This window comes from Lissotriton vulgaris, chromosome 2_2, assembly GCF_964263255.1.
Source record: "Lissotriton vulgaris chromosome 2_2, aLisVul1.2, whole genome shotgun sequence".
NCBI classification, from domain to species: Eukaryota; Metazoa; Chordata; class Amphibia; order Caudata; family Salamandridae; genus Lissotriton; species Lissotriton vulgaris.
The window spans coordinates 129,539,822-129,558,536 of NC_141688.1; the positions used below are offsets into that span (position 1 = coordinate 129,539,822).

General features: G+C 48.0%; 1 protein-coding gene across 2 annotated transcripts in view; it reads left to right on the forward strand.

The window, feature by feature from the left end:
• LOC147729143 (uncharacterized) overlaps positions 1–18,715 on the forward strand; it is a 160,935-nt gene that overhangs the window by 89,122 nt on the left and 53,098 nt on the right. The window lies entirely within an intron of this gene.

Below are 18,715 nucleotides of genomic sequence, written 5' to 3' on the forward strand. Positions count from 1 at the left end.
TGGGGCGGAACCATTCCTGCTTGGTTTACAACTACATTTGGTATTGATTAATGACGTAAGTCTGTCCAATTTTGATATGAGTGGTTTAATCTGCGCCGTGATTTTTGCCTCAAGGTCGGATTTTAAATCCATAACCATATTTTCCACCCAGCAGGGGATACCTGCCGAGGAATTTGGGGTGGGTGTAGTCAAATTATGGTTCTTTCTTTTTGTCTTTGGTTTTTCCTTGCTAATTGGCATTGCCTTGAAATTGGTGGAGACAATTTCACTTATTTTTGTTGTATCTCGGATCGTTTCTGAGTCAGATGGTACAAGGTTATTGTCGTCACTCTGGTCTAATTTCTCGGCCGGTGATTGGCAGGCTTCTAGGTCTGGGGTTGCGTCGAGATCGACGTATGATGGATCAGAGTCCGATTGGGTTACGGACAAATCGACAGAGTTCGGAACGGTCAACGTAGGAGCAATGTTTGTTGGAAGTGGCAGGGAGCAGTTATTAGCTACCGGGTGAACGGGAGAATTTGCAGTAGCAAGTGAACCGAGCGAAGATCGTTTTGCCTGCATGAGGTCCAAGGAGACTCTTTTCTCCAGTAAGATGATGCTTTTGTCAATGGTATCATTGACCCTGGATATAAAGAGATCTATTGGGCCGGTTACTTGTGTCACCAGAGCCACTTTCTTGGTAGCGCTTCTTGTTTTGGGACGCGTCGTAAGTCCCATTGTTGTGCGTTTGGCTACGTGAGGGGCTAGGGGGATCGTCGTAGAGTTCAGGGTGACAGGGCCGGGGCCGTCCTCTGCCGTCCTCGAACGGCCTCAAACGGCCCTGTCTTTGCCCTGTCTTCGCCCGAGCTGCGTCCCGCGCTGCGGGAGAGAGCTGTTGTTATGTAGGAGGTGTAAAGGGCGGGGGGCGGGCCAGCAGGGAGAGCGGACCGGAAGCTCTTCCGTGGTCTTGCAGGGACTTCTGGGAAATGAAGTCCCCGCACGCTCGCAGCCCCGCTGGTCCCTCGCGCCCCTTACCGCCTTGCTGCCTTTGTCCTGGTTTCCTCGCCTCTGGTCCTCTGGATGCTGCCTCTACCAACACCCACCGACGAAGCGGCACCCGCGGAGCGGGTGCGGCGAGAGGTGGGCTGGGAGGCTGGTGCGCTGTTTGTCTGGTACGTGTCCGCTAGAGTGGAGCTTTCCGCTTCAGTGCAGGGTAGATAGGTGTCCCACAAGGTGGAGGGAAAGGGACGCTTTTAGCAGGTTCAGATGGGCGGGGGGCGGGCCAGCAGGGAGAGCGGACCGGAAGCTCTTCCGTGGTCTTGCAGGGACTTCTGGGAAATGAAGTCCCCGCACGCTCGCAGCCCCGCTGGTCCCTCGCGCCCCTTACCGCCTTGCTGCCTTTGTCCTGGTTTCCTTGCCTCTGGTCCTCTGGATGCTGCCTCTACCAACACCCACCGACGACGCGGCACCCGCGGAGCGGGTGCGGCGAGAGGTGGGCTGGGAGGCTGGTGCGCTGTTTGTCTGGTACGTGTCCGCTAGAGTGGAGCTTTCCGCTTCAGTGCAGGGTAGATAGGTGTCCCACAAGGTGGAGGGAAAGGGACGCTTTTAGCAGGTTCAGATGGGCGGGGGGCGGGCCAGCAGGGAGAGCGGACCGGAAGCTCTTCCGTGGTCTTGCAGGGACTTCTGGGAAATGAAGTCCCCGCACGCTCGCAGCCCCGCTGGTCCCTCGCGCCCCTTACCGCCTTGCTGCCTTTGTCCTGGTTTCCTCGCCTCTGGTCCTCTGGATGCTGCCTCTACCAACACCCACCGACGAAGCGGCACCCGCGGAGCGGGTGCGGCGAGAGGTGGGCTGGGAGGCTGGTGCGCTGTTTGTCTGGTACGTGTCCGCTAGAGTGGAGCTTTCCGCTTCAGTGCAGGGTAGATAGGTGTCCCACAAGGTGGAGGGAAAGGGACGCTTTTAGCAGGTTCAGATGGGCGGGGGGGCGGGCCAGCAGGGAGAGCGGACCGGAAGCTCTTCCGTGGTCTTGCAGGGACTTCTGGGAAATGAAGTCCCCGCACGCTCGCAGCCCCGCTGGTCCCTCGCGCCCCTTACCGCCTTGCTGCCTTTGTCCTGGTTTCCTCGCCTCTGGTCCTCTGGATGCTGCCTCTACCAACACCCACCGACGAAGCGGCACCCGCGGAGCGGGTGCGGCGAGAGGTGGGCTGGGAGGCTGGTGCGCTGTTTGTCTGGTACGTGTCCGCTAGAGTGGAGCTTTCCGCTTCAGTGCAGGGTAGATAGGTGTCCCACAAGGTGGAGGGAAAGGGACGCTTTTAGCAGGTTCAGATGGGCGGGGGGCGGGCCAGCAGGGAGAGCGGACCGGAAGCTCTTCCGTGGTCTTGCAGGGACTTCTGGGAAATGAAGTCCCCGCACGCTCGCAGCCCCGCTGGTCCCTCGCGCCCCTTACCGCCTTGCTGCCTTTGTCCTGATTTCCTCGCCTCTGGTCCTCTGGATGCTGCCTCTACCAACACCCACCGACGAAGCGGCACCCGCGGAGCGGGTGCGGCGAGAGGTGGGCTGGGAGGCTGGTGCGCTGTTTGTCTGGTACGTGTCCGCTAGAGTGGAGCTTTCCGCTTCAGTGCAGGGTAGATAGGTGTCCCAGTTGGCAGACATCCAGGCAGCAAGTTCTTGCATGCATGCTCTGAAGATGTCTGCCGCAAGACCGGGCGCTCGCGATAGGGAGATGACTAGCTGCGTGTCGTCAGCGTAGGACACCATGCGCAGGCCGTGTCTCTCAACTATGGAGGCGACCGGGGCAACATAAAGGTTAAAAAGCGTCGGGCTTAGGGACGAGCCCTGAGGTACCCCTTGGTCCAGTGCCACTCTCCTGGAGTAGCAGTCGCCCTGCCTGACTTGAAAACCTCGGCCCGACAGAAACGACTGAATCCATTTTAGCGCTGCGTTGCCTACCCCTGCTATGTTCAGACACTGTAGCAAGATGGAATGTGCTACAGTGTCGAATGCAGCGCTGAGATCCAGCAGGATCAGAGCCATGGTATGGCCCTCGTCGGCCCCCTGGACTATGGACACTTCAGCAAAGGAAGACGCACATCAATGTGTTGGAACTGATGGCAATCTTCATGGCCTTAAAGGCGTTCAAAGTACATCTGTGCAACAAGGTCGTGTTGATCCGGACGGACAACATGACGGCCATGTACTACATCCAGAAGCAGGGAGGTACACACTCTCCACAGCTGTCTCATCTGGCTCAGAGCATGTGGAAGTGGGCCATTCAGAGGAACATCTTCCTCATGGCAGAACATCTCCCAGGCAAGGACAATCAAATGGCGGATCTGCTCAGCAGGCACAGCCATCAGATGCACGAGTGGGAGATACATCCATCAGTACTCCAACCGTACTTCCAAAGGTGGGGTCATCCAGAGATAGACCTGTTTGCCACAAAGGAGAACACAAAATGCCAAAGCTTCGCCGCCAGATTCCCACACCCCCAATCACAGGGCAATGCGATGTGGATGAACTGGTCAGGCAGATTTGCGTACGCTTTTCCCCCAGCACCTCTGATACCGCTGGTGGCACGCAAGCTCAGGCAACACTCGATGACGCTCATCCTGGTTGCTCCAACGTGGGCTCACCAACCATGGTACACCACGTTTCTGGAACTCTCCGTGGTACCGCATCAAAGGCTTCATCTCACTCCCAGCCTTCTGACGCAGAGCCATGGCGACATTCAGCACCCAGATCCGCAACAGCTCAACCTGGCGATCTGGCTCCTGAAGTCCTAGAGTTTGGCTACCTCAATCTTCCTTCCGATTGCATGGACATCATTCGGGAGGCAAGGAAGCCCACTACTAGAGCTTGTTATGCGGCTAAATGGAAGAGGTTTGTCGTCTACTGCGTGGAGCACAGCATTGACCCGCTAGACGCTTCCATTCAAAACATCATATGTTACCTCTTTCACCTGTATCGTTGTAATCTAGCTTACTCTTCCATCCGCATTCACCTGTCGGCTATGGCAGCATACCTCCAGAATAGGCAGCACCTGTCACTCTTTAAGGTCCCTGCTATCAAGGCTTTTCTGGAAGGACTCAAAAGGGTCATTCCACCAAGGACTCCACCAGCTCCAGAATGGAACCTCAATGTGGTTCTTACAAGGCTGATGGGTCCTCCCTTTGAGCCACTACACTCTTGTGAGCTCCAGTTTTTAACTTGGAAGGTTGCGTTCTTAGTAGCAATCACATCGCTACGGAGGGTTAGCGAACTGCAGGCGCTCACCATCCAAGAACCTTTCTTTCAGGTACATGCTAATAGGGTGGTGCTCCGCACTAACCCTAAGTTCTTACCCAAAGTGGTCTCACAGTTTCACATAAACCAAACAATTGAATTGCCGGTGTTTTTCCAAAACCCAGAGACGCTGGCGGAGCGTATGCTCCACACCCTTGATGTGAAGAGGGCCTTGATGTACTATGTGGACAGGACAAAAGATTTCCGCAAAACCAAACAACTTTTTGTTGCTTTTGCCACACAACACAAGGGAAATGCAATCTCCAAAGCAGGAATCGCTAGATGGATAGTAAAGTGCATTCAGATCTGTTACGCTAAAGCTAAGCGCACTCTCACTATCCCACCGAGGGCCCACTCCACTAGGAAGTTGGGGGCCTCTATGGCTTTCTTAGGTAACATTCCCTTAGAAGACATCTGTAGAGCAGCCACATGGTCTACCACTCATACTTTCACTAAGCACTACTGTGTAGACGTGCATTCAAAACAACAGGCAGCTGTTGGTCAGGCTGTTCTAAAAACGCTTTTTCAGACTGCTGCAGCTGGCACGGGCGGCCGCCGCTAATGGAGGGACTGCTATGTATTCTATGCACAGATATGAATTCAGCAGCCCACATGCCTCGAACTGCAAATGCTACTTACCAGTATGCATCTGTTCTTGGCATGTAGGGCTGCTGACATTCATATCGCCCACCCTCCTCCCCGGCGCCTGTAGAAGCTGCAGTATGTATTCATATACACACATATGCTCATAGCATGGTCATCACTCACTTCTTCACTCCATCTCTGCCAATGGCTAAAAACAATCTGGGGATGGAGGCGATGCCCATGCGCACTGTAGTCCAGGGGAGGAGCCACCTATCTCGTGATACTTCGAAGACTCTTCCAGGACAACAATGTGCAATCATCCGGACCCAACACTAGGTGGCGGACTATGCACAGATATGAATGTCAGCAGCCCTACATGCCAAGAACAGATGCATACTGGTAAGTAGCATTTACATTCATTCACTTACAGTGATCAACTCGCTCTCGATATACCTAATCACTCACTTGCTTTCTTGCCGTCTGCCGTTCATTTAGGTTTTGTTATACTTTATTCTGTGGCACCTTCATCCTCCGAAACACCATCCCTCACTGTTCCAGACCTTGGAGGATTATTTTATCTAAATGCTCTGAAACTCTCTCCACCTTCTTACTCTTTTCTCTAGCGCTTTGTCTGTTTTTGGCTCTTTCCACTATAATTCTTTTATGCTCCTTAAAATAATTTAATTGTAAGACTAACACTTTCAGATATGTAATTGTACCAACAAATAGGCTGACCACTTTCTAATCCTGCACTTCCCCTAGCCTATTTTTACCTTTGACCATTTTCCTGATATGCTAGACTCATTAATAGAGTAAGCTCTCTCACCTGCTTAGAGGAGGCCACTGGCAAAGGGTTTGTAAAGTCCTCTACAGTGGTTCTCTACAGTATAGGAGGTCCTGAACTCTGGAAGATAGAGAAAGATAGGCCAGAGAGGGTGGATATGCAGGCTGATTTACTTGCAGCCCGGGAGATCTGGCCAACACAGCTGGAGAAGTTGCGTTGCTTTGATTATAGAGCATATATTGCCAGGGCCCATGCTGAGAGAGATAAATCTGGCGCATTGCTGGCCTGGATGGCCAACCCTGCGCGTAGAGGCACTACGATACTTGAGTTGCGGGGCGGGAAGACAAGGTCTACTATAATCAACACAACGTCAATGCCCAATTCTAGGAGTATTACACCACCCAATACCAGAGCAACCTGGAGGCTGAAAGGACGGAAGTGTAGAGATTATTGGCGGAAGTAGAACTCCCTAAGATTAATGATGCTGCAGCAGAAGCCTTGGGCAATTGAGCTTGGAGAAGTACGGAGCGCCATCAAACATATAGCCAGGAAAAAACGCCGGGAACAAATGGGATCCCAATAGAGTTCTATTCAACATACATAGATATTTTGGCTCCCCAGCTAGTAGCACTAACAGAGCAAGACGAGAGGGCTATTTACCTGCTTTAACGAGGGAGGCGTTCATCATTCCACTCTTAAAACCTGGTAAGCTGGCTTGGGACCGGACTGCATGTCCTCTCGCTATGCTTAGCTTAGATTATAAAATACTAAGCCGCATACTGGCCAGCAGACTGCTAGCCCACATCCCGACAGACTGTTGAGAATCTTGGAAGCCGACACATACCGAAAGGAAGAGGCATGCATTCTGGCAGTTGATATCGAGAAAGCTTTTGATAGCCTTGAGTGGTCATATCTTTTTAAAGTTATGAGTGCATTTGGTCTCGGGGAACGATTTGTGGAATGGACAGCAATCCTATATAAAAATTAAACTGCTACGGTCAGGGCAGGGGGGCTGATCTCTGATGCTTGTCTGGTGGGCAGAGGAACGAGTCAAGGCTGCCCGCTCTCGCCCCTATTATTCACGCTGGCGATGTAGCCCTTGGCTGCACACTACCAGGGATTGGAGGTGGCAGGACCGCGGCAATATATAGCACTATATGCAGATGGCATTCTGATGTTCCTGGCCAACTCGGGAGAAGCACTGCAGGGAGCAAAGGCTCTCCTGGATGTATTGGAAAGAGTTGTAGGGTTGACCCATTGCAAACAGAAGACGTCTCTTGGGAAAATAGATGCCTACCATACCTGGGAGTACAGATCTACCATTATTCTGTGGAACTATTTGAAGGCAACATTGGTCGAGCCATTTGTGGCACCAAAACCAATCTCGAGTTCTGGGGGAGCCTCACACAGTCTGTAGCGGGTAGGGTAGCACTGTTAAAAATGGCCACACTGCCACACTGCCAAGACTCCTTTACTATTTTGGGTCACTTCCAACATGGATCCCACACAACACTTTTGCTCAACTCAATACAATGATTACGGGGTTCTCGTGGGGCACGGGGCAGCGACTAGTGGCACTTACCACAATGATGAGACCCAGGGCGGAGAGGAGATTTGCTGTCCCAGATTGTAGAGGAGCCAGGAGGTTCGGATCTGAGTCTTCTGATACTGGCTCAGGTACTACTGTGTCTTCCCCTTAGAGATAGAGCAGTCCCCTCAGACCTGCAAACGATATGCAAACGGCCACATATAAAGTCCCCATATGCACCAGACATTCCATTGGAAATATGTACAGCACTACTACATGGTGGAGATTGGCATAGACCGCAGAGAAAGACTTAGCTATGACTCCAGGGTGCTGTCTACTACATTGGTTTCCCCATACTACTAGAAACAAGGTCACAAGTAAGTTCATAGACTTGGGGTTGGTACTGGCTAAAAGAGAACTCACTAGCCATTGGAAGGCTAAAAATGGCCCTAGCATACTACGGTGGACGTGGGAACTTTAGAAATGGGGAGAAGGTAAAGAGACCTTCCGACTGCAAATGGCCCAAAGGACCGGAAATGATAAGACGTTGGAGGCAGCAAGGGCGTGGGTGGCCTTAGTAGACCTATTGAAATGGCCTATTAATGATGACAATGTCAATCCTAATGGGGTAGACCATCCTCCTGGGGATTGACCACGGGACAACTCTAGTAGCCCAGATTGCTGACGGAGAAACTGTCCTGACCAATACGATGTGCATCCCACGCAACTTTATCAACGGGGCGAGCTTACCAGCTCGGAATACACTATATGCTATTACTCTGTCCCACAACTGTACACATAAGACTTGACAACTTAGCAACATGCCTGGGGGAAGGGGGTTAGGTCAAAGGGAAGAGGTTTGGGAGGGGGGTAAATTGAAGGAAGGGGGGTTATCTGTTGAGCAATAACTGAGGAATAACACCATGATGAGCTCCATTCTTACTAATGTGAATTGAGTACCCATACATGAAGACGGATTGTGGACCCCTGCAGGTCCGGATTGAACTTTTACCCTCTTGCTTCTGAAAACAATTTGACACTTATATGCGACTAAATAACTAAATAACCTGCGATTCTTATATTCTGCACCGTTCAAATGTACACTGGAATTCGCATGTATGCATAGGCGGTACTGAGAGATGTAGAAGTATATTTCTTAAAAGGCAATAAAAATCCGTTAAAAAAAATATATATGAGGTCCCGAAGCTCATTCTCAACACCCTGGACCACAACAGACGAATCCCTATTATCCCAATAGTTGTCAACCACTGGAGACATAAATCCCTCGCCTATCACTAAGTTGGCATTTGGGACTGACAAAGGTGGCTGAGGGAGCAGTGTGGCTTTCTTCTTGTCTTCTGTTTCCCTTTTGCCAGACAGGCCAGGCTGCTTGAAGCTGCAGCTATGGTATTTGGGTTGTGGGTTGTCGTAGGATAACTTAGTTGTTTCTGGGCGCCTGCTTCTAATTATTATACAGGATTGCAGCTGCGCGCGTGCTATTGGTCTGATCCCAAAACATTGGGATTATACTCTGAATATCCCAAACTCACTGTAATGAGGGGAAGGCTTTGAACACCACTGTGTTCCCACTCCAATGAATGGTATCCTCTGTAAGAGGGGCAGGCACGCCTTTTGCCCACTGATGGAAAGTTTCACCAATGTCAGGAGGGCATTTGTCGTCTGAAGGTGGTCCGCGATTAACTGTGGGGAACCTGCCTTTAGAACCCCGTCATTGAGGTACGGAAGTACATGTTCTTCCAACCTTCTAAAATGGGCAGTGACCGCTGAACACCTGAGGGGCTAAGGTAAGTTGGAAGGAGATCATGGTTCCAGAGCAGACCAAATCTGAGCCAAAGTGAGCATCTTGAATTTGTCCTTTTTTAGGAGGAGATTCAGTAGGTGAAGACCCAAAATGGGTCTGAAGTCCCTGTCCTTTTTCTGGATGAAGAAATAGTAGGAATAACATCTCTAGCCTTTTACCAAGTACAGTACTCTCGCAACAGCACCTTAAGAGAACAAACAAACACCTCCTGCTTCAGGATTTCCCAGGGCTCCTCTAAGTTTGTTCTGCTGTGGGTGGTAAATGGGGTGAGGAGGAAATGAAGTATTGCAACTAGTCTCTCTGAACTGTCTGTAAGATCCATTTTTCTGACGTATTAGATCTCCAACTGGGGAGGAACGGTTGGCTCCCGGCCCCCACTGGCCTGGGGAGGAATTGGAGGACTATTTTGCCTGCTGCTCTGCACATTGCCTGCCATCATCAATTGTATTGAACTGACTGGGGCACCACCATTTGAATGGCTTTCTATTTATATTCTAAACCCATCCAGTTACCTCTGAACTTACAGAACTGGTGAAGAAATGGTTTCACTCGTGTCAACAGCCCTAGCAATTGTTTAGTAATTTGGCTGTCTTTTAACCCCTTTAGAGCTGAGTATACTTTTTTCTGATAAAGACAGGATCTAATAATGGACATGTCCATTAGGTACGCATTTACACTGCCTAAAACCTAGTAGGCTCCATCCATGTATATCTTCCGAAGACCGCACTAGTACCAGCAGTCATGCCAGTGCAATCTGTAGTATACTGGCCAGCCAAATCACAGACCTTTTGCTGCAGCTTATCATCCATGTATTATTTGTGCCAAAGAGGCTATGTTATTTTCTGGGACTGCCAGCAAGATCTTACTGGATATTTTCCAGAGTTCATGTATGTATCTACATAGCAAGCATTCAGCATTTTAGAACCTGAGGGCCAAACTCACAGCTAAAAAGATTCTCTTGCTGAAAGCCTCAATCCTTTAGGATTCTCTGTCTGTGGGATTGGTTGGGAAAGAATTAGTGGTTTATCCTTGCTAGTCTAAGCTTGTACAATGAGGATTCCTGGTGAAGGGTGTTTAGTGAAGGCATCGGGTTCATCAGGTGCAGTTCTACTGGACTTCTTGTCTGCTAACCGGTGGGCAAGAACAGGGTCTTGATTGTGTGTCCATAAGGACATTATTAAAAGGCAATAATAGCCCAGTGGTCATAAGCTCTGGCTGAAAGAACATTTGAATTTGTTTAGATGGAGGGCAACTGCAAGTTTAGCCCCTCAGCTGCCCTCCTGACCACTTGTGCAAACAAGGCACTTTCTACCGTTGGTGGACCATGTGGGGCGTCAAGCTCAGTTTCAAGGGGTTGTGTCCAACCCACTGATATTTTGTTCATCTCGGTTGAATGCCTCATCAGTCTGAGAAAGAGTCAGAGCATCATTATTCTGAGGGACCGTACTTGGATCCTGCACGGTGTCCTTGACAAAAGAAGAATGGAGCCTCTTTTCGCACTGTTCGAACTGTTGGTAACTGCACCGTGGTAGAGGTGTCCAGTTAGAATCTAGCTGAATGACAACCAGTTGCACTTTTGTCATCTCAGAGCGTAACATCTGTTTGGGATCTGACATGGGTGTCTGCTGCCGATTGTCTGTCGGGGGACATTGTTAGGGCAGTGTGCTGAAGACTGTGCCGGAACCTGTACAGGCCTAGGAGCAGGTCCCAAGGAAAGAGATAGTGTCAGGGGAGTATTCACCAACAGTAATCCAGCTTGAAGCCCATGTGACTCCATTTAACCAAAAGGCGTTCCAGATGGGGAAGTATGACCCCACAAATTTGCAACATGGCTGCCCTGAAGTCCACAATCTGCTGCGGAGTCATCGACGAATCAGGAAATTCAGGGTGCACTGGGATCAACTGGGGAATAAGCCCTGAAGCCGGAAATATCGAATAGGAGCGATTTTCATCGTGAATCTCTTGCACCCTCTTTTTGGAGTAAAGTAAGTTGTGTCCCATTTTTTCTTTTTGCTTTCATTTGGAATTAGAGTTCAACTTACCTGGGGACTTTGAGCGGGAAGTGAACTGACTGCAGGAGCGACCATGTGACCATGACCTAGCTCGTGACTTAAAGTAAGATCATATTCTTGTGCATCAGTCATGCTCTCTTGCGTTCGGTGAAATAGAGCTTCGTCCCCTGGTCCTGGATCACCTACAAGTGTATAAAGGTATAACACTTAGCACCATGGCTGGAGCCCTGGCACTAGAAACACACCTCGCACAGGTACATTACCGATATTTGCTTCCTAAAGTTGTGGCACTGTTTTAAGCCTGTAGTTTTTGGAGGCTTCATCTTATCTTAGCACACTGTAGACATGTTTAGGTGTCATTAAAAGAGACCTTAAACATTGTAGTGGTGCTCCAGATCCCCATCAGAGTCTACGAAAAGAAAGGCATGTTGAGCCGCACAGTGCCACGTGCCAGCAAGTAGGAGCTCTGCTGTGAAGTTCGAGATCCATGCTGGCGTCTGTGTGTATTCAAAAGTTCAATCGAAGATTAGGGTTAAAGGTATCTATCAGAAAGCCACAATACTTGGGCATAAACATCTAAATTACATATCTAATAAATCTACCCAGATAAGAGCAGGAAAGCGATGTAACGGAGTTGAAGGGCTTTCTAAAGGTGAAGATACCTTCTGGCACTCGAAAAGGAAGGGCTTCTGGCTTGTGATGCTAGTGCAGATTTTTCCCAATACCGCATGCATAGTGTGCTGCAAGCGACCTTTCTAGTTTGGCAGTGTAGAAATAATAAAGGAGTTATGCAGATCACTGCTGCGCCTCATAGTGAGATAGGCCAACAGTTACACTGATGATGGGCATTCCTGTAATGGATGCCAAGTTGTGAAGGCTGGGGATGGGGGTGTTCTCTCTCTCTCTCCATAAAAACATTCTTAATGGATGTATTCTTGACAATGTACATTTCCCAGGAAACGTTTTTCCCTAGTGTAGTGGCTATCAAATATGTTTTGCTCCTTAATGCCTTTGACATTTTCACAAGTCTGCAGGCTGCAACTGTTGATCACATCTACATCTATGAGTTGCTTGTGCTATTTTCCACCCAATCCTGCCTTTAAAAAAACGTTTTTATTTATTAAGTTTACTCTAGAGTAACATATAAAACAAACAAAACACATTGCAGGAGATGTCACAAAATAGGCGGTTTGCATTTACAGAGTTCATCGGTACCTGGATAACGAGGAATGAAGAACAATAACATAATGACCTGACAATAAGGAGAGTGGATGGGGAAGGTTTAAACATCGATAATATACAAAACACAGCAAGTTAAATGAAATATGGAGGGAATATCCATGGGCATAAGATAAAGTATGCATAATGTGTAAAATGAGTCTTTTTCTGAATCGCTTGACTCCAGTGAGAGTAGATAAGTGCAAAGGGGTTGCCAAATTTACCTAGGTCTAGACATAAGGGGTTGGAGTTGCACATAGTCATTAGTAATCCTGTCACAACAAGACATAGATTTAAGCCAGGACTTCTCTGTGGGGAATTGTTTACTACCCCAGTGAAGGGCGATTTCCCATTTAGCCAGTAAGAGTGTTATAGAAATAAATCTGCAGATCAATTCAGGATGATGATGGGTGTTGCCCAGTAACTCCAAAGCTGGGTCAGGTTCGAGCATGACACCCATCATTGTGGAATGAAGGGAAAAATGGTGATCCAGTAACTGCTGATGGAAGGGGAGGACCAGGTAAGATGCGCAAAATCGGGATCGGGCCAGCCATTTAATGCAATAAGAAGAATGTGTAGGATCGAATGTGGCGATGTCTAGGCGATAGATGTATGCCTTGTGCAGGAACTGAAAGTGTAGGAGTTTGTGTTTGAGGTTGATAGTACCATTTTTGTTTGAGAGCAGCAATAGGCCCACACCTTATCATGCAAGGGGTATCCAAAATCCTGGCAGAAAAACTCTCTCTGTGTTTGGTGGAGTCTGATTTCTTAGCCATGCAAGAGCAATATAATCTGGAAGTCCAGTGACCACCATCATCGCTTGAGATGATGAGTATGAGGGGTGGAAACTCATCCTGTGCAAGAAGGTATATAGGTATACATGAACGGAGGGTGTATGTAACCTTTGAAATATGAAATGACCCATGTACGTGCCCTGTTGAAAGCGAGTGTCATCTGCATGTTTAATGATATGTCTATCAGGAAAGATGTCGCTGAAGGTATGATGCCAAAGGCATGAGAGGGTTTGCTTAACAACTTTTTCCTGGGAGAGGCAGAGCCATGGGTTGATTAATAACAGAATAGCAGGGGAATATAGGATACCATTCCTGAGGAGGTGGTGTAGTTTCTTCCAGGCCCAGCAGGTGGTAGATAGGCTCTGGATATCGGTTGGATCAATGGGGATACTTAATGAAAAAGAGAAGAGAGGGGCTGCTGTCCTGCCTGATCCTGCTCGGTTTTGAGGTAAGGTATGCAGGCATCTGGGTGGTACCAGAAATGGGAATATTGACACTGTGCCACCAGGTTATAAAGACAGATGTTGGGGACACTGAGCCTGCCGCACTCATAAAGAAGAGTCAGAGTGTCCCATTGGATTCGGGGCCAGACCAGTCGTAATAGGAGGCTGCTCAGTGTGGGACAGAAACATTCAGTGAGTAGAATGGGGATGTTTAAAAACCGGTATAAGAACTGAGGAAGTATCACCATCTTGGTTATTGCCACTCGTCCCGGCCATGGAGAGCGGGATGCCTATCCAGAGTTGTACTTGGAAGGCGAGTCGGTTCATGGCGGGGCCATAATTAAGTCATATTATTAGGTCTTTTTCTAGATGTAAATAAATGCTTAGGTATTTGGTAGAGTCTGTGGTAAGGGTCAGGGGGCATTCAACATCTACCAGAGATGTGCCTGTGGTCAAGGGAAAAAGTTCACATTTGGCCCAATTTATGTGCAGGCCCAAGAGGCTATCAAAACGCACAATATACCGAATCAATGGGGGAAGGTTCTCAGTGGGTTAGCAGATGAATAATAAAATATCATCAGCATAAAGTGATGCTAGGAGTGGGCTGTGTAAAAGTTGAAGTCTGCAGTGCCGGTGCTGTTTTAAAAAGGAGAGGTGAAAGGGGCAGCCCTGTCTAGTACCTCTGGAGAAAGAAAGAAATCCATTAATCCAAAAATATGCATGGGGTCTGTATAAAGGAGCATAGCTAGGATATAAAAACAGGAGGAAGATCAAGCTTCTCCAATACTGCGCTTAGAATCGCCCGCTCTAAGGAGGCAAATTCTTTTTTTAGTTTCAGGGAGATCCTGTTTAATACAGAGAAGATGGTTCTAAGGTTAAAAGAGGTAGATATATGGTGAATAAATCCTGATTGCACTGGAGAGATGATTTGTTCCGTTAACCGTGAGAGTCGAGTGGCCATGGCCGTGGTAACATTTTATTGTGCATATTAAGGAGAGATAATGGTCTATAGGAAGAGCAGAGATGGGAGATCTTTGCCGGGTTTCAGTAGTAATGTCAGCACAGCATCGCACAGGGTGGGAGGGAGGGAAACTGTAGTTGAAGCAGCCACGTACAGAGCATGCAGATGTGGGGCGAGAAGGTGTTTGTATGTTTTGTAAATGGCTCAATTGAGGCCAAGGGCCTTGGTGCCATCCATAGTGACTACTGCATGTATTATTTTGTCATTCGAGATGGGTTCGGCCAGGAAGCTATGCTGGCCCTCTGAAATCCAAAACATAGCCGTTCCTGTAAGGTATTTTTGAATATCAGTTTCTGCTCCAAAGGTACGAGAAGTGTAAAGTTGTGTGTAGCATTGTTGTAATTCCGAGAGGATGCATACTCACCACTTGTAATTGTCATTCCTGTAGGTGTTTGCAGTTCAGTAATAAACCTGTTGAGGTGATTGGGTTAAAGTAGGAAAGCGAGTGTGTGCCCTGGTCTTTCCACTTCGCTGCAACGCTGAGCCGAGCATGTTTCCCCATGTATTTTACATCCCAGTTAGAAAGGTCTTGGAATTCAGTCAGTAAAGTCAAATGGGCATGTAAATGAGGGGCGTCTTCAGAGCAGGTGTCAGTCTGATCAGTATCACAAAGGGCTAATTTGATCTGAGCCATATTGGCGCAAATCTCGTGGAGAACGCCTGTGTGTTTAGAAATACAGACACCACATATATAGGCTATACAGGCCTCACAAAGAGTGGCCTGGAATGATAGTGTGCCTACATTAAGGACAGAATATTTAATAGCAGCATCATGCAATTCAAAGAGAAACCCTTCATCATGCAGGCCCTCACTCTGGAAGCGCCAGGGGGGCCAGAGGGTAAACCTACTGGGGACACCGAAGTTTGGGACCACTGGACAGTGATCTGATAAAGTGTGAGATAGGTGTTGGACATCAGTGGCCCATAGGGAAACATTGGCGTACACTAGCCAGTGAACAAGTTGTTACCATACTCCTTGAAGAGAGTAATAAAATGTATAATATTTAGTGGTGCGATGATGAATGCACCAAATATCTGTGAGGTTAAATAAGTGTCTAGGATTTGGTGGAGGGTCATCCTGGTATTCGGTTTGCGACCCAGTAGCGTGCCAGTAGAGTCAGCTATGGGATTGAGCACTAAGTTGAAATTGCCTCCTATAATCATTAGTTCGGCTTCCGTTAGCCCTATGTGTGTATATATGGGTTAAAAGAATTCAAGGGAGTCGATATTGAGGATGTAGATGTTGGCCAACAGGGTATCCCTGCCTGCTAATGAGCGGTACAGTAAAATGTCGAGGCCTTCCGGGTCCTCCTAGCAGGTATGGAGAGTGAAATGGGCGCTCTTATGTATAAGGATGCAAACCCCTCGCAAGTAGGTGCTGTAACTTGAAAGGTATCAATGTGCGCCCCACGTATGTAGCGAGGTGTGGCTCACTGGTTAGAGGCGGCAGACCCGGAGGCTGAGAACGGCCCGGGACCAGGGTTCGATTTCCGACGCGGCAGGGTCGAGGATCAGGGTCAGCGGACTGATAATTCTCGCCTCGGTGCCCACTTTGGGCAGTGATCACACTCGGTAACTCTGGGCATTAAGCTTGCCTCATCGCTACAACGGCCCCCCACAGACGCCGGGGATGCCTGGCTTCACCTTGGAGATACCCAGCATGGGACCATCTCACAGGGAAAGCCAGGACGGGTTCCCCAGCGGTCATTCGCGCCAGGATACTCCGGTAGTAATTGAGCGCGCTACAAAACACCTTACATTTACATTTACATTTACGTATGCACAAATTGCTTGGAGGCCTGGGGTGGAAGGTGGGCCTCCTAGAGAAAGGCTAGCTTAACGCCATGTTGTGACGAATATGCAAGGATTTTTATGTCCTTACATAGGTTGTTTAGTCCTGGGATATTTCAGGAAATAAAAGAAATATCTATTCCCCTTTTGAGTGTCATGAGGTGGCATACAGTAATGTTAGGCATGATAGTGCGAACCAAGAGGTTGTGCAGCCCAGTAAGCGTTTGAGTTGCAAAAACAAACAAACAAACCATACTATGACAAACTGAAATAACTAGAACCCTGCCCCCCACCCACACTAAACTTAAAACCATCCAGCGAATTCCTAACAGATAAGTCAAAAAACTAAACGATCTCAGATGTTACAGGTCGGTGTACACCATTGGGGGCAGGCAACGCCTTGGACGTTGCAGTACATAACTAACTAGTAGTTGCAGAACTGCCGTGGATCACGCAACAGCCGGAAACGTTTCTAGAAATTTTCAGAGAGGTGGTATTTGACGACCGATAGGATCAGCTAAGTATATGTTCCAATACTCCCAGAACCTTTGGTGATGAAGAGGAACATTGATCCCAGTGCAGTCCACTGCACTATCAATCAGTAGGGGTGGATTCATCGGGCATGGAGAGTGTGTATGTTCAGGAGAATTCCGCTGAGAGTTCGAGGGGTCCATGTTATAATGCTTGCAGAAAATCACCACATCGGACGAGGTGTCAAAGACCCCAGCTAGCAGCCGCGCCGGATAAAGCATGGTGTATTTTAGGCCTAACTTGCGGAGTGAGAACTGAAAAGTTGCAGTGGTCTTTCTGCACCGTGGGGGCTAAAATCTAGGCAAAATTAGAGTGTAGACCCGTGATAATGTATTAGGCCCTTCTTGCGTGCCAATTGGGCCACAGTGTCTCTGTCTTCCTAGTTCAATTTACTAGCAAGCAATGGTCTCGGTGGGGTGCCCAAGGGCTGGTGAGGGCGGAGGGATCCATGCGCACGTTCCACAGCAAGTGTTGGGGAGAAGCTGGTGCGGTTCAAAAGTTCAAGAAGTATAGACTCCTCAAACGCATCTTCGTGGCACATGTTTGTATTTTCAGAAAAACCTTGAATATGGGTGTTGTTCCTACGGTAACGTGCCTCCAATTCTTCATTCTTCAAAGTGGCAATGCACATTAGGGTGTATTCTGCCTATCATGAGTTCACTGTCAGTCATCTGCCTGTCCTGAAGGGAACAAGCACACATTTGATATGGTCCAGTGCATGATAATCTTAGTCGCCTGTGCAGATGTATTCTATTTCTCTAGGGGGGTTTGTAATGATTTTAATTAATCAAACAGTAAAACTAAAGAAAGAAAGATATGGTCCAGTAGTCTCACAGTTGCCAGGAGCTGCACGAGAATACAGCATGAGATTGTCAGGAAAACCCATAATTCCAGAGTCATTGCCACCTGCCAACCTGATCTTCAGAAGAGAAAGGTAGTTTGAATTGTAACAATTGCTAAGACGTCTGGTCACCTGAATAAGAACATTATAGATCACAGACCCATTAGTCCAAATGTTGTCTCAAGGCTTCCGGATTGAATACCCATAGATGCCCTGAGAATAATGGATGAACTGTCACAGTAGAGCAAAAAGGAAAACATTTGGGGTCAGAGGTGATAAATGAGATACAGAAAGATGTTTTAAAGTGGTATTTTTCCAGCGCAAATCTAGCTAAAAAGCAACAGAGCGTAGTTGAAAACCTCTGGGAAGGGTTCATGAATTCTTCTCAGGAATGCTTCAAAGAGATTAAAACCGAGAATCTGATCTCTAGTAGGACAACATCAAGAGAGTGAGGTAGCAGTGAGGAGAGCATTAAATAAAGCACTTGTTTGCATTTAGAGAATATTGACCACACTGGTTTCCAGGACCTCTGCAGACCAATAAACAAGACCAATGACATCAACATCAGCAATACCTGGATAGATAGCAAGCGCCCAAAGTCTCAATGCCCAGAATTGGCCCCACGCTCTCATACTAAATACTTACCACTAGTGCCTAGTTTCCAAAATATATCCGTAGCCTGGCTAAATTAAGAGGCATGGGGTAGTGCATTGTATTACCTGGTTGGAAAATGGAGAGTTTGTATTACTAAAAGGGTTTCTGAAATGTTTGCATGTTCATAGGATGTGTGCTAAAAGAGTTTCTGAAATGTTTGCATGTTCATAGGATGTGTGCAAATCAAGCCTAGCAGTACTCATAGGGAATAGTGAAGAAAGCATAAGAAAATACTCAATTGAAAAATAATCATTTACCTTCCCACTTAAAACACGAATGCACCCATTCACATCCGCAGAAAAGTAGACCACAAATGGCCGAAATGAGAAGGTGGACTCTTATGTGTACATTCCATTACAAAGTATTTAATAAAGTTACAAAGGGTAAACTTTATAATACATTGATCACATCTGAGGCATGTATAGGGGCAACA